The 10,929-nt window shown below is 44.6% G+C and overlaps 1 non-coding gene across 1 annotated transcript; it reads right to left on the bottom strand.

Annotated features, from left to right (window-relative positions):
• Positions 1 to 10,628: 10,628 nt before the first annotated feature.
• trnar-ucu (transfer RNA arginine (anticodon UCU)) lies at positions 10,629 to 10,720 on the bottom strand. Its single transcript is given in 2 exon segments — positions 10,629 to 10,664; positions 10,684 to 10,720. It is a non-coding gene; the product is annotated as a tRNA-Arg (tRNA).
• Positions 10,721 to 10,929: the final 209 nt, after the last annotated feature.

The following is a 10,929-nucleotide window of genomic DNA, read 5'->3' as shown; positions in this document are numbered from 1 at the left end:
TTCTGTTTCAAGATGTTAAGTCTCTTGGAAGTTTGAAGGAACAGTTTAAGGAATTATTTACTGTTGCAATATTTTCTGAGTTATCTTTGAAGTAAGAGGTGGTAAGAGATCCAATGTTTATTTAAGATCTTCAGTTGAGTTCATGGAATAAACAGTGTTTTGTGTTTAAAAACCCACGTGCCCATAATTGTAATCCCACATCTAGGGAAAATGCCATGTGCTAGGAAAAGCAACAAATCCATTAAAGGGAGAGATTGGTTGAACTCTCTGATACATGTTGGGGTTCGGAAAACGCCTCGCTCATAACAGTACCTAAAACAGCCTGTTTATAAATATCGGAAAGACCAAGGAACTGATCATCGACGCCAGGAAGCGTTGCACAACACACACACCCGTCTGCATCAATGGGTGCGAAGTGGAGATGGTCGATAGATTTACATCTCTGGGGGTCACCATCATCAACAGTCTGTCCTGGTCCACTCACGTTGATGCAACAATCTAGAAGCCCAACATCGTTTCTACCTCCTAAGGAAGGACAAGAAATTCGTCATGTCTGCTTCGACTCTCACAAACGTCTACAGATGCGCCATAGAGAGCATCCTATCGGGCTGCATCACAGCTTGGTATGGCAACTGCTCGGTCCAACTTCGCAAAAAACTGCAATGTGGTGAACTCAGCCCAACCCATCACACAAGATTGCCACCCGCACAGTGATTCTGTCTACAACTCCCGCTGCCGCAGGACAGCAGACAACATTATCAGAGACCCTCCCACCCAGGTTCTGACTTTTTACAGACGATTTCATCAGGCAGAAGGCACAGACGTCTGAAGACCCGCACATCCAGACATAGGAACAGCTTCTTCCCCACAGCTACTAGACTCCTCAACAACTCTCCCTCGGACTGATCTGTTCCCTGTAAGAACACTATTCACGACGCCCTATGCTGCTCTTGCTCATGGATTTACTTTGTTTGTCCACTTGTTCCGCACGTAACCAATCACTGTTTGTCGATGTACCATTTGGCAATGCACTGTGTCGATTATTCTTTCTTTGCCCACTCTGTATGTAATTTGTATGTGCCTTGGTAGCAGAAAAATACTTTTCACTGTACTTCAGTACATGTGACAGTAAGCCAAATCAAAGTGGTTCCTCTCTCACGACCCGATCAATTCATCTCAATCAGAACAAGACTGAATTTTGAATTCTCGCTTTTCCAACACAGCTCGATGCAATCCGGCCTCACAACTTGGAATAGATTTGCACGTCAGTGATTGCAGATCCATCATCGAAACATGAGTCCCACTTCCGAGAAAACAGCATATGAAAAATCGACGAGGATGGGATTCGAACGCCGTTACAGAGCGCAATGGACTAGCAGTACATCGCCTTCACCACTCGGCCACCTCAACCCACAGATGCATGCGTCAAAAAGTCTTAATTCGTTTTGCATTCATGAACTGATGGAAAATATCCGCCTCTTTGTCTTCAGCCCCGTGTTCAATGTTGGGAATGCAGTTTTTTTCAGTAAAATGAATTCCCATCACATTCAGGGACTTTTATGAATGGACTGATGTGAAACACTTCAATATCATGTCCAAGATGTTTCCACACAGTGTGAAAGGCCCCCGCTGAAAGACTGCAATGAACCATCATTTGACAGCAAAAACAAACGCTCCCGGCTTCACCGAGGAATCCGTCGATCATCGGAACACACATTTCACGATGGACATTTTCTGATCATTCAGTTGCAGGTTTCTACACCTGCCTGGCTTCATTCCCCAGGAAATAGGGATTATATTCTTTCAGCGAGTCGTGAAAGTATACTTGGAGCAGATTAATGATAAATTATTGTGGTACGATGAGACTATTCCTGGTTGAAAGGTAAACTGTCCAGAAAGTGCCTTCATATGAAATGAAAAATGAAAATCGCTTATTGTCACGAGTAGGCTTCAATGAAGTTACTGTGAAAAGCCCTTAGTCGCCGCATTCCGGCGCCTGTTCGTGGAGGCTGGTACGGGAATTGAACCGTGCTGCTTGCCTGCCTTAAAAGCCAGCGATTTAGCCCAGTGAGCTCGGATTCGTCCATGACAAGACTGAAGAACGATCACTCGTCTATCCAATCGGTGAGGTTTGCCTCAGCGTGAGACAATATTAACAGAGTGAGAACCAGGTTATTTAGATTCAGATTACACGGTTACAATAGAACTGAATCAGGAAAACCCCGCCTTCACAGCCTTGCCACTCGCCTGAGGTATCGTGATCCTGAGGTTAAATCACCATCAGTCAGATCTCACCGTCAACGGGGAAAGCAGCCTATGGTTTTCAGGGACGAAAGCAACTTAATTTATTTTGGAACTGGATCAATGTATGATGTTTCCAGGATGTGACTTCCCTCAGACTGATCAAATGATTGGCAGCCGGAAAATTAACGCCCATTGAGGAGTTACTGGTACCTGAGGCTTGGTTGGAGTATTGGTTTTAAAGGTTAATCATGAAATCTAGAGATGAAAAGCCGGGAAAGTGGGCACGAGGATTATCATGCAATCATTAAAATGTAAAAGGTGTCCATTCGGCCCATCGACTCTGCACCGAACTCTGAAAGAGACCCTATGCCCCAACCACATCCCTGTAACGCACTACCCAACTTTATAAACACAAAGGGGCAATTTAGCATGGGCATTCCACCTAACCCGCACACATTTGGACGTGCGTGGAAATCGCAGCACCCGGAGGAAACCCATACAGACACAGAGAAAAAGTGCAAACTCCATACAGTCAGTGACCAAAGGCTGGAATTGAACCCGGATCGCGGGCGCTGTGAGGTAGGCATTGTGACAACGTGCCACCATACCAGATCATAGCACGTCGTATCATATCAGATGAATCATGATCTCATTGAAATACAGAGCACATTCGATAGGCTGAATGGTCTACTTCTGCTCCTCCGTCTTATACCCTGATATTGTGTAAATGTGGTCCGGTTCTTGTGTAAAACTCTTGTTAAAACAACACAGACACCGTATGTCGACTGCGTCTGATTATCTGGCGCAGAGAAGGCGATTGTGGAATCCATGTCGTACCCATCAAACTCTGCTACTCACCAGACTGAGATTTGTTCTGTATCTGTAAATCACAGGTAGTGTTCGCGAGTGGAGGGAACACTGCACCTCAGTCTCTGGAACAGGTTGTGAGAGCAGGATTCCTTCATTATGTGTCAATGTCTGGTACTGTATGTGAGGGTGGGTTTCAGTCTCTATCAGACATTGGTACTGAATGTCAGTGTGAAAATCTTTCTGTATCTGTCAATCACAATTACCGTTTGGGAAAAGTGAGATTAATCCGTAACATCATCACGGTTGTGACAGACAGAGAAAGACACACAGAAATGCAGGTAGAGACTATCAGGACACACACACAATGCCACACAGAAAAGGTGCCGAGATGGTGAAACTGTTTTTTTCGGAAAATGTGTTTTCTGCTGCACACAGAGAGGCCCTGTTTGTAAATGTATACCCTGCTGTGTAACTGTGCTCTCTGCTGTGGAACTGAGCTCTCTGCTGTGTAACCGTGCTCTCTGCTGTGTAACCGTGCTCTCTGCTGTGTAACTGACCTCTCTGCTGTGTAACTGTGCTCTCTGCTGTGTAACTGTGCTCTCTGCTGTTTAACTGAGCTCTCTGCTGTGTAACTGAGCTCTCTGCTGTGTAACTGTGCTCTCTGCTGTGTAACTGTGCTCTCTGCTGTGTAACTGTGCTCTCTGCTGTGTAACCGTGCTGTCTGCTGTGTAACTGTGCTCTCTGCTGTGTAACTGAGCTTTCTGCTGTCTGCTGTGTAACTGTGCTCTCTGCTGTGTAACTGCGCTCTCTGCTGTCTGCTGTGTAACTGAGCTCTCTGCTGTGTAACTGTTCTCTCTGTTGGAACCGTGACTCTGCCGGGGACAGATCTTCACTGTGGTTGTGTCAAATCATTCCCTGTTGTGTAAATGTGTTCCAGGTTGTGGAAATATGATCCGTCTGAAGCAGAACCTTTCTCCGCCGTTACTGAGACGAAATTTCAATTCCAGATTTATCAAATCTTGTCACGAAAGGTGAGTTCAGGCCTCTGGATTCCCAGTCCAGCGACATAATCTTGTGTTCCTGTTATCAAAACAGTTCGTTCCTCTTAACATTCTCAATACTGTGAAGGTTCATCTAATGGTTTTTTCCCCACGCAGATTCAATCCCTACTCAAAGAAAGACTGGGACACCGTTCATCGCATGACTGCAATCCCGCGTGTCTGATTTTACAATGCTTTCTATAGAACGAATTGGCTATGCAGCTGTCAGCTGCGATGGCCGATTGGTTAAGGCGTTCGACTCGAAATCCATTTCCCCGCGAAGGTTCGAACCGCACTCGCAGCGAAATAACGGCCATGTTGGAGCCATTTGTTCAAAAAATGCAGTTTTGTGTCATCATTCAATGTATTCTGATGAAATGTCATTACATTAGAATCTTCTTGTGCCCTGAAGCTGTTTTTCTTATTCTGCTTTCGCTCTGAATTTTCTTATTTGTCAGGACAAGATCACCACCTCAGTAACGTTCATGTTAACTTCATCAGGAACCAGAATTGTGAAAATGTCTGATCACAAAGCAATGTGAAATTTATTTTTGTCACATCTTTTGCCAGAATTCATCATATGTCAGAATTTTTAATGTCTCTCATTTTGAAACTGACCAGCCGAACTGAAAGTTCTAAATAAAGCAGCGCAACAAATTGAAGGCTGGTCAACAGCCGGGAAGGCAGCAATTCTCCCCATATACCGACTTACCGACTTACTGCCGACTTACCATGGCCCAACGATTGTTTATCTTCACTTTGCATTTGCTTGAGAGACTGTTTTTAATCATTCTTACAATGTTTATGCTATTTCACTCCAATTTAAAAATGTTCCTGAAAGTGTCAGGAACCATCCAGGAGATGGCACCAGTCCACAATACATTTATTTATGCAATTTATTTCTGATGTTCTGTGTGTAATAACAATCGCTTATTGTCACAAGTAGGCTTCAATGAACTTACTGTGAAAAGCCACATTCCGGCGCCTGTTCAGGGAGGCCGTACGGTACCATTACATAGGACTCTTACTCCGGCCTGAGACCTCAACTTGTCCTTGTGTCCCGATGCTGCCGTTTGTAACCTGCTTTGTAACCATCACTTTTATGAATTAGTCATCATTTTGTAAGTAACTTAGGTGCTAATTTCACCAGGTACCAGGTGTATCCATAACACAGTTTGTAAACTGAAATGTATTTGTCTCATTTTTCTGGCCCGGATAACCCAGCTGTTTACTATTGTTTCTAACTGAGAACTCATGTGTTCAAAAAACATTTGTACTGAAAAAGAATGAAGCTGGATTTTAAGAAAGAAGCGCACGAATGAAGGTTATTTTGTTTATTGAATTTGAGGAGTGTCCAAATTTAAAATGCTCATGAATGAAAGTGTCTTTGCCGAACGCCTCCCGTTCAGCCAGGAGATGGCACCAGTGCACAATAAATGTATTTATGCAGTTTATTTCCAATGTTAGGAATCATTACATAGGGCTCTTACTCTGGCCTGAGAGCTTACCTTGTCTCTGTGTCCTGAGGCTGCTATTTTCGCCCTGTTTCAGCAATCATAGAATACTTCTTGTGCAGAAGGAGGACATTCGGCCCATCGAGTCTGCACTGATCATCCGAAGGAGCACCCAACCTACGGCCCATACCCACGTAAACGTTTGGACTCTAAGGGCTAATTTAACACGGCCAATCCACCTAAACTGGACATCTTTGGACAGTGGAGGAAACTCACGCAGACACGGGAAGAACGTGCAAGACTGTAACCCAAGGCTGGAATTGACCCCGGGTCCCTGAGTGTTAACCACGGTGACACCCAAAAGCCGACTCTGGTGGGATTTGAACCTACTGCCTCATGGCCACGAATTGCATGTTTTTGTATTAGTCGTCATAATGTAAGCCATGATGTGGGGATGCCGGTGTTGGACTTGGGTGGGCTCAGTAAGAAGTCTTACAGCACCAGGTTTAAGTCCGACAGGTTTCTTTCGATTCACCTGAGGAAGGAGCTGCGCTCCAAAAGCTAGTGATTCGAAAGAAACCTGTTGGACTTTAACCTAGTGTTGTAAGACTTCTTATCACAATGCAAATACATCAGTTGCTGATCTCATCAGCCTCCAGGAGTGTCCGTAAACTGAATGTTGCTTGTGTCATTTTACTGACGCGATTAACCCAACTTTTCACTCTTGTCTCTATTTACTATTTGTTATTGTTTACTAATATTACTTACATTTATTATTACTGTTATTATTATTTACATTGTGTATTTATGCATGTCTTATGTTTTACATGTATGAACCGATCTGTCTGGGCTGTATGTAGAACAATACTTTTCACTGTACCTCGGTCCACGTATTATGGGCCAGGGTTTAGAGAACCCCAAAGTATATCACGGAGTTCACCTGACCCACAACTTTAAATACATTTTGGTTATGGGGAGCACAAGGGCCCATTTTACAGGTGTGATGCAACAGAGATCTAAAGTATGTTTAAAACAAAAGTATTTTAATTACATGAATCCAGTTAACATTTTATAAACACACAGTAAACAGTATATCAACTACAAATCCTGACCACTCCCCAAAAGATACAGGACTCTATAGACAACCCTTGATAACTTTCCAAACACCATCTGGCCTTTGCTTGCGAAATCCGACCAACTGTCCTGGCTTGAAACAATTCACACCTCTTTAACCTGGGGTTACCCCTCTCTCTGGCTCTGTAAAGACTTAATTACCTGCAAATGCTCGCATTTAAAGTCTTGCATCTTTGACTTTGTCTATATAAATGTTTCTGGAACCTACCTCTCCATTCAGCTGGGGAAGGAGCAACGCTCCGAGAGCTAGTGATTTGAAACAAACCTGTTGGGATTTAATTTGGTGTTGTAAGACTTCTTGCTGTATGTGAGAAGGGATAGAATCTCTGTGAAAAAAGACCATTGGATTTGGAGTCCAACCCTTGAACTATTCGAAAATCTCAGCTCCCTAAACGCACTGTTCGACTGATTAAATTGTTAGTGTAACAATATCAGTTACAGATATTCCAGAAATTAATGTTTTTTTAAAAAACATTGCGGTCAGTTGGGCGCAGTTGGTGAAGAAGTGCAGTATTGACTGCGGTGCATTATCTAACCAATCAGAAAAGGTATCAGCTTACACCTGACTAAAGTTAACCAGCTCCGATGCCTTTCAATTCCAGATTTATTAAATCAGTGAATGTAACTGTCACCAGAGGCCGTGTTGGGATTTATTCTCTGTCCCAAAGATTAGTTCGGGCCGCTGGTTTCCCAATCCAGTGTCATAACCTTTCACCCCAGTTAACAAAAACCGTCCATTCAGCTCATTACTAAACATCTTCCTGAGGAGATTAGAATTCCCGCCACAGAATCTTATTGAACCGATTGACACAAAACATTTTGTTCTGGATGGAGCTTCGATTGTTTATCCAGATCAAACAGAAATTGTGGATTTCTTAGGATCTAAGCAGAGTACCAAGATGAGAGACAATTGAATGAACAAAATAGCAAGAAAATAGATTCTGAGACAAGTCGGGAAATGTTTAGACGGAAACGCGGAACTTTGAGCTGAGGAAGGAAAACCAGCAATGTGATTTCTGTATGAAACGGCCGCGGCAGGACTCGAACCTGCAGTTTTCTGATATTGTCACTAGATTCACCTTATCCGTTAGGCCACGCAGCCACCTGCTGCGCTGAGATAACTGATGTTAACATCATGTGAGAAAATACTGTGACTAGACGTGTTTCATTTCTGTGTTTTGATGATCCGCTGATTCCCAGATTCCATAAAATACAAGGGAAAGCTCCAGCTGCCGGACATGGTCATTTTCGACGTCGAAAACTCCTTTCACCCTGTGAGCCGTGAAGATTCATGGAGCAACATCCACAAACTCGGCTGCTTCCGGACATGTGTCACATCCTCTGCCTGCTCCACAATCACATACAGTCAGTGATCCTCACCAAGTGAACGAACACAAACTCCCCTCAATAAAAACTGCAGAGAAAGAAAGGGAGCGTCATTGCACCAATTCACTTTTCCATTTTCCTCACTTCAATATTGTACCTGTCACCCAGCAACTTCCCCACAGGCCTGGAGAAAATCAAACGAAGGACAGGAAATTGTTCACACTCCAACCATCTTCATTGGAAAGACAAACTCGATCTTCAGTCATTGAGCTCTAGGCTGTAGGTAATGCTTGTGTGGGTGCTGACTCAGAAACTTAGCCCAGGTCACTGCAGTTATGGATTTGATATAGTTTGCGCTGGGAGTTTCTGATAGTGCATCGTGTGTCAGGATGGCCGAGCGGGTCTAAGGCCAGTTCGTAGTTCAGGTCGCAGTCTCCTCTGGAGGCGAGGATTGAAATCCCACCCCTGACATTGACTGTTCCTCCGCGAGGGTCCATCCAACCCCGCGGGATCTCTCACCTGGAAACACAAGGGGAGCAGATACAGAGAAACAGCGACCACCTGCAAGTTCCACTCCGAGACACACACCATCCTGGGAAATATGTCACCCTTTCTGTGGCCGGCTCACAATCCCGGAACTCCCTCCCTAACGGCACTGTGTGTGTACATACACCACATGGACTTGCAGCGGCTCAAGAATCACGTCACCGCCAAATTCTCAAGGGTAATACATTTTGGACAATAATTGTTGACGGATTCAGCGACACTCACATCCCGTCAAATATTTTAAAAAATATTTTGGAAACCGAGTCCCCTGAACTCAGCTCAGAAAGTTCACAAATCACAAAGCAAATTACTTCAAATGTTGATCATCATAAATAATAAACACAGGAAATGCTGGAAATGCTCAGAATTAAACAGCATCTGTGGGGAGAAAACGAGAAGCAGCGTTCCAGCTCTGTGATTGGATCATTTCCTTCTCTCTCAATGTGAAATCCTGGACTCAGCTGATAAACAGCAAGATGCCAATCACCAGTCATCAGTATCAGTAACAATGAACCTTTAGGATAGCGAGGCCGAGCGGTCTGAGGAGATGGGTTTAGGTTTCAGTCTCTTCGAGGATGCGGGTGGAAATCCAACCGCTGCCAACATTTGTAGGAAAAGCGGCTAAGGTGGGAAATGGAAATAAAAGTGAACGATGTTGCAAAACTCTCGCTCTTATCCCAAAAGATCTTTCCGTTACTGACATTGTTGTGTCCTGTGTAAGTCGAGCTGAACTGATTTGGTGCCGCTTGTTCTCACCTTGCAACCCGTCAGTCTCCGTATTCCAGGGACCATTTATGACATCATCAAAAACGCCCTCCCCTGCTCTCCCCATTCACCAGACTGAAGGGACAATCCCCTCCGCGACCGCTGCTCCACCGCCAATATCCGCTCACTTTCTATCTGCACCTTTCTTTGCAAGTGCAGGAGATGCAACTCCTGCCTTTTTACCCCCTCCCTCCTCATTATCCAAGGGTCCAAAACACTCATCCCAAGTGAACCAGTGAGACACTTGTGCTTTTCAGTTTAATCTCCTGTATCATAGATTATGATCGAATTTACAGTGCAGAAGGAGGCCATTCGCCCCCAACGGTATTTGCTGCCACAATTTGGTCTCATCTACTTCAACAGGTCAGATAACAGACTGTGACCGCTTTGATAAATCTCTGTTCAATCCACAATCATGACTTTGAGTTTCCTGCCACTTGTCATTTCAATTCTCCACCTCTCCCACTCTGACCTTTCTGTCGTTGGTCATCCGTGTTCCAATGGAGATTAACGGAAACTCGAGTAAAACCACCTCAACATTTAAGTAGCCACCCACAGAACTCCGTCCTCAACATCGAGCTCAGTAATTTTAGATTATGTTTTGTTTGGTGTGTTTCTTGCCCGTCCCCGTTTTTTTGCTTCTAATTGCATTCATTCATTTTGCACTTGGACGGCGGAGAGACAGCTGGAGATTTTTCTAGAATGAATTGTAGAGCTCAAGGCTCAGACAGCTGAAGACGCGGCCGCCATTGATGGAACAATGAAAAGTGCAAATGACAAGAGGACAAGGAAAGAGAAAGGTCTGGGAATGGAACCGGAACTCCAGTGAGAAATCTCCCCCTGAACCGCTAATGTTCACACGGCCGCTCATTCCACGTGTCCAGTCGGAAACCTGTCTGAAGGACCATGCAGTCTGACAGAGCGCCTGTGATAATCCTCCACTGTCTGATCTAAAGCTGCAACATGAGCTGTTCATCACAGCTGTGATAAACGTGTTGGTGTTAGATTCACATCATCCATCATTCAGTGGTGTCGATTCACATCATCCTTGTTTGGAGCTGCCTGTGAGGAACAAACTGCCCGCTGATATATCTGCCCAGTTTGCCATCTGTCTGAGGAGGGAACAGACTGACTCTGGTCAGCAGCTTTCAAAGATTTTATTTATGGGATTTCTTCTGTGACGTTGTTCTGATGGGAAAGCGGAGAGTGACTGGAGTCGCCTTTCAGAAGGAAGTTCGGTGCGGCAGTTTCACTTACCTGGAGACATTGATAAACCTGTTGCTGATTTATTCAAACCTTGCCCAAAAACCGACTCTGGTGGGACTCGAACCCACAACCTTTGAATGTCTCATCACGACAGCGACTAGAAGTCCAACGCGCTATCCGTTGCGCCACAGAGCCACACCTGCAACGCTTTCCCATCCCCATATGAGGATTTCTGTAGTTGTCCAACAGGCAGTTCAAAAGTTCAGTAATTCGCACAGTGACGACATTTCAAAAGTACTTCATTGCCTGGAAATGTTTTGGGCCGTCCTGTGGTTGTAAAAAAGCGCGACAGAAATTCTAGTAAAACTCCGGAAGGACACAGCCAGGTTGGTGCAATGGGAGGA

The sequence above is a fragment of the Scyliorhinus torazame genome, chromosome 24 (assembly GCF_047496885.1).
Source record: "Scyliorhinus torazame isolate Kashiwa2021f chromosome 24, sScyTor2.1, whole genome shotgun sequence".
In the NCBI taxonomy this organism is placed as follows: Eukaryota; Metazoa; Chordata; class Chondrichthyes; order Carcharhiniformes; family Scyliorhinidae; genus Scyliorhinus; species Scyliorhinus torazame.
The sequence above is the reverse complement of the archived record's forward strand: the minus strand, read 5'-3'. Positions and strand labels throughout refer to the sequence as shown.